This window comes from Rhipicephalus sanguineus, chromosome 6 (assembly GCF_013339695.2).
Source record: "Rhipicephalus sanguineus isolate Rsan-2018 chromosome 6, BIME_Rsan_1.4, whole genome shotgun sequence".
NCBI classification, from domain to species: Eukaryota; Metazoa; Arthropoda; class Arachnida; order Ixodida; family Ixodidae; genus Rhipicephalus; species Rhipicephalus sanguineus.
The window spans coordinates 141,180,342-141,190,012 of record NC_051181.1 but is presented as its reverse complement, the minus strand read 5'-3'; positions in this window follow the sequence as shown (position 1 = coordinate 141,190,012).

Genomic DNA, 9,671 nt, shown 5'->3' with positions numbered 1-9,671 from the left:
TCACTTCTCCGGCTTTACCCGGAGAGTCATTGAGCGTTAGGCCTACTATGGTAACGTCGTGCATTTGCCGAGTTTTGGAGTATTCGCCGAGCGTCATGTATTCGAGAAGCTCGCTTGAAGGGCGACAATTGTCGTGCGGGAGCAACTTGAGGGTCGAAATAAATGTCCGTGGAAACTTGACAGTCACTCTTGCACATTCGAGCAGTCTCTGGTAACAACAGAAACACATGGTCTGCGGCGGTGTCAGAAGGCTTGTCAGGCACGAAGTTTTTCGAGACATTCCTCACATTTTCAATGTTCGGAGGTTGAAGGCAGTTCTGAGTCCGTGTAGAAGACGCACGGTAACACGAGCGCGACGTCGTCAAGCGCAGCCTGTCAGTGTGTGAGTACGACAGCAATGCGACGCAGAGCTCAGCAGACAGACAAAGCAACCACCGCGGTCGAAGGAAGAAAGCAAAATGGGGGGTTCAAGACCACGGAAAGACGCTCCCCGACGACGAACAAGATCACATGATGCTTGGCGCAACGGTCGACATGCCTGCGCATTGGTCAATCTTGTCTTTACGTCACTGTCGCAATGCGCCACGACGCCCTTGTTATCACAGCGATCAGCGCGACTGGCAATGTAGAAAACGAAATATCAACAAAAAAAGTCGCGTCAGCATGGTCCAGCCGAACAAGGAATGTTCTAGAAGCTCACCAACTGCGTAGTTAGCGCTGTCGCCTTCGTTTTATCGATGTAAAACGCAAAAAAAATCCACGAAAGCGCTACATTAACGCGTGATTTTAAAAATGCAATCTGGACGTTACCTTTATTTTCGGTACTTGCGTGCAAAAAGTCTGCTTCTGGTATCCGAGAAAAAGAATATATTGTCGAATGTATTGCGAATGTAGGCTTAGGATTCGCGATGGCGCTCTGACCACGAGCGTTGCCACACGTTCCGAGTTAATTAAATTATAATTATAAGCTCTTTTACGTGTACCCAATCAGGTTATGAGGCACGCCGAAAGTGGCTGCACCCGGATAAATTTCGTGAGCGTAAATATATGTGTACTAGCGCACTCAAAGATAAGAGCAGCGCTAGTAACCAAGACCGAGACGAAGGCAGGAGGACACATACAAGGCACTGACTAACAAACAAGTTTTATTGTGTTTTCACGTGAATAGTTACAAGGGAACAGCCAGTAAAAAAAAAGTAGAGACTTTTATAAGCTCGTAGACTCGAGTTCGACTCCCGGCAAGGCGGCTGCATTTCGATTGGGGCCAAATGTAAAAACACCCGTGTACTTTGGTTTAGGTGCTCGCTAAAGAACTTTAGGCGGCCAGCATTAAACCATAGTATACCCAGTACGTCGTGCTTAAAAAAAAACACACACATCGTGGTTTTCATCCGCAAAAGCACAGAATTACATAGAAAAAAATAGGGATTCGAGATATCATAGTAAACGGTGTTCTGTCGCATGCTGTACAAGATTTCATTTTGGTGTAGCGAAATTGACGGCACTCTGACACAATTATATCTTTTTTTGGAACGGAAATCCCTCGAAGTTCTCATGCTGGCGTTGTTCTACGTATCAGCCTAACACTGTGCAGTCGGCAAGCAAGGGTTCGCAGTTACGCTTCTCGCAGTGTTCAGTTCTTCCAAATTTACCGAGACCAAATCAGCACGCTAGTGAAATACGCCAGCATTTTAGTTTAATTCCTTCATCCATTGAGCACGTTAGGAGTGTCATACGTATGCGAACATGTCGTTGTAAATAACCCATAATAAAAACTTGACAAGGCAAACAAACGAGACACAGAAGGAGCAGGACAAAATCTTGTGTCCTTCTCCTTATGCGTCTCGTTTGTCCTCGCTGCCAAGTTTTCATAATGAATCTATACCAACTGGCCCGGCTATCTACCCCTCTGCAGTAATAACAACGGTTTTACGTGCCAAAACCACATTATGATTATGAGGCACGCCGAAGTGCACGGCTCCGGAAATTTCGACCATCTGGCGTTCCTTTAACCTGCACTGACACCACACAGTACACGGGCCTCTAGCATTCCGCCTCCATCGAGATGCGGCAACCGCGGCAGGCATTCGATCCCGCGGCATTCGGGTCAGCGGTCAAGTACTTGCTAATTCATCGAAATTACGAGGAAACGCCCGAAATGAGCGATATGAAAGGGTTGTCATTAGGTTGTCGTATCGCCTGTGACGCACAGTTCAATTCCTTCAACAAACGCAACGCGCGGCCAGGTCTGCGGAAAGTACAATATGGCGGTCCTGTGGCCCAAATGTTGACTCCTTGACCGGGAAGCCGAGCTGCTTGCCGCACGCATCGATACGGCCGGACATCTTTTTTATTCGCGCGTATCGCTCGCCCGCCGCCACGAGGCCGTTATCACCGCGATCAACACGCTGGTTGCTGTCTAAAAATAGGAACACGCGTGCAGCTTTGGAACTCTGAGTGAAGATTATTTCGCCTTCTTTGTCAACCATGGCGTTAGCGCGGTCGCCATCGTTTTAGTTTTAACGACATAAGACGCCAACGGAACATCTCGTATTCGCGGTAGCAGCGAGCTATGTATGGCCGCTGTTCAGGCCACGAGCATGACTTGCAACTCGCGAGCGCGCGTGAGCACATTCACAGTGAAAGAGATGGTTATGTTCTACGTGTGAAAAGTGCGAACTCATTAGACAGTTTTATGCCCCTGACACACGGACAAAAGTAAAGTGCTTTGAAGTAAACCACTTTTGTCGCCCAAAGGGACCATTTTCAGAAAGGAGTTGCGCCGATGACACACGGCACCGGACTAGTGCTTCAGGTGGTTCCTCAGAAGAACGCTGAAAATAAATGGCGCTTCTTCTGCGAGCGATGTACTTTTAAAAAAGCTACGCATGTAGATCACTTTTAGCGCTACCAGAACTCGAAAACGTTTGTTTTTAATGTTTAACGGCTGATAATATTGCTCACATTCGTATATATTTTTCTTTTTTTGCATTTTAGCAGTGACCTCGATTGGTTTTGCAACTATGAACAGTCGGTGTTTGGTACCCACGTTCTTGCCGTCCTTTCTCACGTTTGTGTCAGTGCCGGCGTGCCGCGTTTTATTCATAGCGTTATTCACACAACTGTGATCACGTGATGGATTAGCGGAGTAATTAGCGATAGCGATAAAGGAAGAGTTGCGGTAATCCTGACGCTTGTTGCTCTCGGATTTCTTGATGCTTAGATTACCGCAGCGCAGGCGAAAGTCAAACGACTACTCGCCAGAGTCTTTACAAAAGAGCGCAGAGACGCGCCTTCACATTACAAGAGCGAACAAATGCATACAACAGAGGCGACCGAAGCCAGCGCACACCCGACGCGCTTCTCGCTAAGCGTTCTTGTGGGACGTGGACCGCGTATGGCAAGCACGCCGATGAGCGTCCCTTGCAGCGCACTCGCAGGTAGCGTGGAGTCGCGTGTTCCTTGATAAGCGAGTTGACCTTGCAGATCGGGTTTTGCAGGCACAGTGATCACAACACACATTGAAGACACCAACGTGGCGGCGCCAGTGACGTGATGCGGACGTGCGAGAGTATAGCTACTGTAAACACAAGGAACACAAGCGTGACGCGCGCGACGACACGCAAGGTGTGGGTTTGACAACCGGCGACAGCCCGCACTGTGCCACTGTCAACACCAACGTGGCGGCGCCAGTGACGTGATGCGGGCGTGCGAGAGTATAGCTACTGTAAACATTTACTGTTTAACAAATCGCTTCACCACTGAAAATGAACACATTTTCTCTAGGGGAAGAAATCACGGGGCAACCTAGCGTTGTGACACGCTTTCTTCTATTGATCAGCTCTGCACACTGTGTGCGAGAGTACTCCCTTACTGCCCGAAAAGTAGGTGCGGGATCTCCTTTTCGGAAAACAACCTTTGCCAGAATGGAGTTACTCCTTTGTCGTGTGTCACTGCGCCTGAACGCCTTCCCGGAAGATGTCCCCTAGTCTAAAGGACTTTAGAGTGCCCGTGTGTCAGGGGTATTAGAATAGGGTTGGTAGGTTTAGCGTTCGTTGGATACGACACGCTATTTTCGTAACTTAACGTGGGTACCTAGAAGGATAGCATATGACGCTTGCGCAGTGGCGACAAGCGCTACAACGCAATGCTTTGCGTGCCAAAATTCTCTATTATGAGGCAGGCCGTAAGTGGATGGGTTCGAATTAATTTCGACCATATCTCAATTCAGGTATACACTATAGCGTTTTTGCATGTCGCGTCCATCGAACATTTGGCGGTGGCGATCTTGCTCCAGAGTGCCTTAGCGACAAGGGTTTGCCGTCCATTAAGCATACATCTGCATTTTGACTCCTTTTCTTTCTTCGCTGCTTGCACTTTTCGCCTACGTCTGCACGTCAAAACGCCAATGAGCTGTGGCTCACGTCATGTCTATAGACCTTTTAAATGCGAAGCATTTCTTAGCGAACTTCTGCGACTTTGAGCGTATCTATCTATCTATCTATCTATCTATCTATCTATCTATCTATCTATCTATCTATCTATCTATCTATCTATCTATCTATCTATCTATCTATCTATCTATCTATCTATCTATCTATCTATCTATCTATCTATCTATCTATCTATCTATCTATCTATCTATCTATCTATCTATCTATCTATCTATCTATCTATCTATCTATCTATCTATCTATCCGCCTACGACTTTGTGCTCTCCTGGCCGTTTCGTTAACCGGATGTATACCAAAATTGGTGTGTCATAACATGGCCTTATTACGAACATAAATGACAGGTCATATCATGAAAATCATGACGCGCATTTCATGAACAGCATGATTTACATTCCAGGACCTTAGGCTCTTGTGGCCGTTCCGTTAATTTCATATACACCAAAATTGGTACGACGTGACAAGAATTCATGACGAACATAATGACTGGTCCTAACATGCAAATCATGACGCGCATGTCATGTGCAGCATGATTTACATGACATGGTCTCTGGGCGCTCGCGGCCGTTTAAATGAAGGAATATATACGAAAACTGGTATGACGAGACATTTCTGTATGAAGAACATAACTGACTCGTGGTAACATGAAAATCATGACATGCATGTCATGTATGACGTGATTTACATGCCACGCTCATGGCGCACTCGCGGTCGTTTCGCTAAATTGATATACACCAAAATTGGTATTGTGCTATGTGACTGTATGAAGAACATGAATAACAGGTGCTGGCATGAAAACCATGACATATATGACATGTATGTCATGATTTACATGCCTCGCTCATGGTGCACTTGCGGCCGTTTCGCGGGCATAATATGCACCAAAATTGGTATTGCGCGACACGACCGTATGACGAACGTAAGTGAGAGGTGGTAACATGAAAATCATGACATGCAAGTCCTGTACAACCTGATTTACATGCCACGCTCATGGTGCGCTAGCGGCCGTTTCAGTAGATTGATATACACCAAACTTGGTATTGCGCCATGTGACTGTATGAAGAACATGAATAACAGCTGGTAAGATGAAAACCATGACACGCATGTCATGTATGTCATGATTTACATGCCACGCTCATGATGCATTCGCGGCCGCTTCGCTAGCTTGATGTACACCAAAATTGGTATTGCGCGCGGCGACTGTATGGCGAACGTAAATGAGACATGGTAACATGAAAATCATGACATGCATGCCATGTACGCCATGATTTACATGTCATGGTCATGGCGCATTCGTGGCCGTTTCGCTTGCGTGATATACACCAAAGTTGGTATTGCGCGACGCGACGGCATGACGAACGTAAATGAGAGGTGGTAACATGGAAGCATGACATGCAGGTCATGTACGACATGATTTGCAAGCCACACTCACGATACATTCGCGGCCGTTTTCCTAGCTTGATATATACCAAAATTGGTATTGCGCGACGCGACTGTATGACGAACATGAATAACATGTGGTAACATGAAAACCGTGACATGATGTCATGTATGGCAGGATTTACATGCTATGCTCGTGGTGCACTCGCGGCCATTTCGCTCGCTTGATATACACCAAAATTGATGTTGCGCGATGTGACTGTATGCCGAACATAAATGAGAGGTCTTAACATGCGAATCATGTTATGCATGTCATGTACGGTATGATTTACATGCCACTGTCATGGTGTGCTTCCGGCCGTTTTGTTGACTGGATATATACCGAAATTGGTATGGCATGACTCGAGTGCGTGATGAACATAAGCGACAGGTCATGCATTGTATATACCAGAATATGCGTTTCATTGGCATGGTATATACTAGATTGTGCATGCATGCGTGCATGGCAAACATGCGATATATGGTGGACTAGATGCCATGGCATGAATGATTTCATTTGGCTCAAAGACAAACAAGGCGATGTATGCAGCTCTTTGCTGGCTGCTTCGCATTACATCGATTCCCACAGTGCGTGGGATCTGCCGAATTTTTCAAGCACACAGGCGCCACCAACGGGCGCGCAAGCGCTCATGGGAAAAGTGTGTACGCAGCAGTCGCCTCACCCAGTGCGCGTGCCTCACGCTTTAGCTTTCCGCTTACGCCGTGTCAGCACTTGTCAAATCAAGTGAATGCGACAAGGTGTAACATATTACTGCGTAAATCAGTCGTGAACTTCTGTGTTTAACTACGCCGGCCTCTCTGCGATTTCCATCTGTCTAGTGTTCCCGCGTGGCACTGTCGGACCACCTGAGTGGTTCCGAAGCGTCATTATTATTATTTTTTGGCGCCAATATGCCTATATACGGCATAAATTAAACAAAAAAAATACAACTGGGTTTCCTAGACGAATTCCGCGAGCGGTCATTACAATTCGTGAATCGTGGATCCATTAGGAATCAACGCCCACCGATACTGTTGACGAGCACAAGGTCAGGCTCTAATATTTAAAGATTGCGCGAGACAGTATGTGCTCAGCAAAGTAAGATACATTAATTAGACAGCTGCGCGTCGCTCGTACCGCAGGTAACAAAAGATACGCTTTTATCACCATTCGTTGACACTTACGGCAAATGTTGTATTTTACAAACGCCGGTTGTGTTTTCGCGCGTTGCCTCACATGTGACCGCACAGTAGGGAACCCAAGCTCAAGTTTGCGCGCGACGCTCGCGCGGCTGAGCTATGCGTTACTGGGGGCAGACGCTGCCCGCGAAGGCCGTTTGTCGCCGGATTTGCCAGCGACGGCGGCAAGGACACGTGCGCGCATGCGCTCCTCATTCGGCCCTGAGCACTGCTAGTGAGCAATAGTTACATTGTGACGCACCACAGATGCAATCCGAGAGCTTTGCGCGTGCGCGGAAGCGGGGGCGGCAGTGTTGTGGCCGTGTATGCCCCGCTTGCGATAAGAGCAGCGGCGCCGCTCCACGTTGCTTTGGCAGCCTATAGTCGTGCTCAGGACCAATACGAGTTTACCTTTTTAAGGCTATAGCGACTAAGTGCAGTCGGCAAGCGCAAGAGTATTCAAAAATGCTCAAGCGAAAAACTGTCTCTGGCAATACGATGCGTCTCGCTGATATCAGTACATTACAAGTAATCTTTGAATAAACATGAATTCGGTTAGATGGCTGACATCTACTTCTTTAGCCTACAACTACGTCTTTTATATGTAAGTTATCCTAGCGCTGCAGTGGCCACTTTCGCTGAACGTTTAAAGAAGTCGGGTTTGCTAAGTCCGAGCATAGTTGTAGAAATTCGATAGCAACAAAACATGTCGTATAAGTATTACTTACATTCATTGCGTATCTCACAGGCTAGGTAAGATATGTGCCGCTGTGCAGAGAAAGAATGAGCGAGTAATAGACAAGATGCGGACCGACATTTGTGTCGTAATACACACCAACAAATTCACTGATTGCCGTACAGGTGTGGTGTATAAGGTTCCTTTTAGCTGCGGTCGCTTCCACGGAGGACAGACGGGCCGCTGTGTCAGAGATTATTGGAACATAAGAGACCGCTCACCGGAGGCTCACCTCCTAATCTTTACATTGCCGAGAATGTAAGTGCACATCGAAGTTCGATGAATGCGCAGTTTTGTACCGGCACAGGAATGAAGAAACGCGTTCAATGATTGAGGCAGGGCATATCGATAGCAGTGATAGCGCATGCGTTAGTTTATTTGGTGGAGAAGAAGGAATCAAATGCCTTAACAGTTATCTCTTATGTAGACCCCCACACGTGCCGGATTGGTAGGTTTGCCTGTTGCACGGCCATGCACATATAAGATTTCGTTTTTCTTTTTTCGTCGTTGTGCGCCTTTGCAGTTGTTAGTCGGCGTCTGTGGTGTTTAGACTTCTTCCTTGTGTCCGTGTTTGCACGCCCTCTTTTAGAATACATTCGGTGTTCCAGCTCATATTTAATACACCTTGAGGATATCGGCACGCGATAATACGCATGCTGCTTAACTGCTACATCCGATGCTTTCCCGTCGGTAATACCGACACCGCACTGTATTAATCCTTCCGCATTTCATGCGTAGAGATACATGCAGATGCGTCCGGATGCGTGCAGTATTTACGGCGTAAGAATAGTCAAGAAGCGGCGACGTGTTCCTTTCGTTTCGCGGTCCCACCGTTATCACGGCGCCAAAGAGCAGCAGGCGAGCAAATTACAGCCGGCTCGCTCGGCGTGCGCACTCTTCCCATAGTGCTCCGCACGCCCGCGGGGCGTTATGAGATTGCTTGAAAAAAGTCTGAGTTTTCAGGCAAAGAATGACTGAGGCGAGGTGGAGGAGGAGGGACATGAACGGGACAGGGAGGAGAAGGTGAGGAGGTAGGGAGAGAGTAGAACATCATAAAGCGATGGAGTATCAAGGCAAAGAACGAGTGAGGCGACGTGAGAGGAGGGCGGTGAACGGGAAAACGAAACGAGTGTGAGAGTTAAGCATGGTAAAGCGGCGTAGGACTTTCGTCGCTGAGGCTTTCCCTCAGCGCTGTTGTCCATTGTTGTCTGCGATAGTCAAGCCCCGCATAGAATTTTTAAGAAGCTGTTCTAGCTCGGCGTAATGTCGTGACCCAAAAACCATCATCATCAACGGGTATGTGCCACAGAAATTGGTCAATAGACGGGCGGCGTATGGCAAGAGGGTGAGATAAACAAAGAAAGAGATGGAAAGAGAAATTCATGGTGAAAAAACACTCCTCACGAGGCGGCGGGACGCGAGCCCGCGTACCCACAATCCAAGCGTCTTCGGGGCTTCGCGTCTTCGAGGTAATCGCGGAGGTCACGGTCAAAGACGAGTCCATCCCCGACGCTGCGAATTTTCACTGACATCCCAGTTGGTCATACGCACGGTGGTCATACGGCCACTCCGGGGCGCCGACGCGGGCAGCGTCGTTGACTGGATTCCAGCCCAGCCGCCGCACCTTTCTGAAGGATATTCTTAGAACTCACACACACACACACACACACACACACACACACACACACACACACACACACACACACACACACACACACACACACACACACACACACACACACACACACACACACACACACACACACACACACACACACACACACACACACACACACACACACACACACACACACACACACACACACACACACACACACACACACACACACACACACACACACACACACACACACACACACACACAC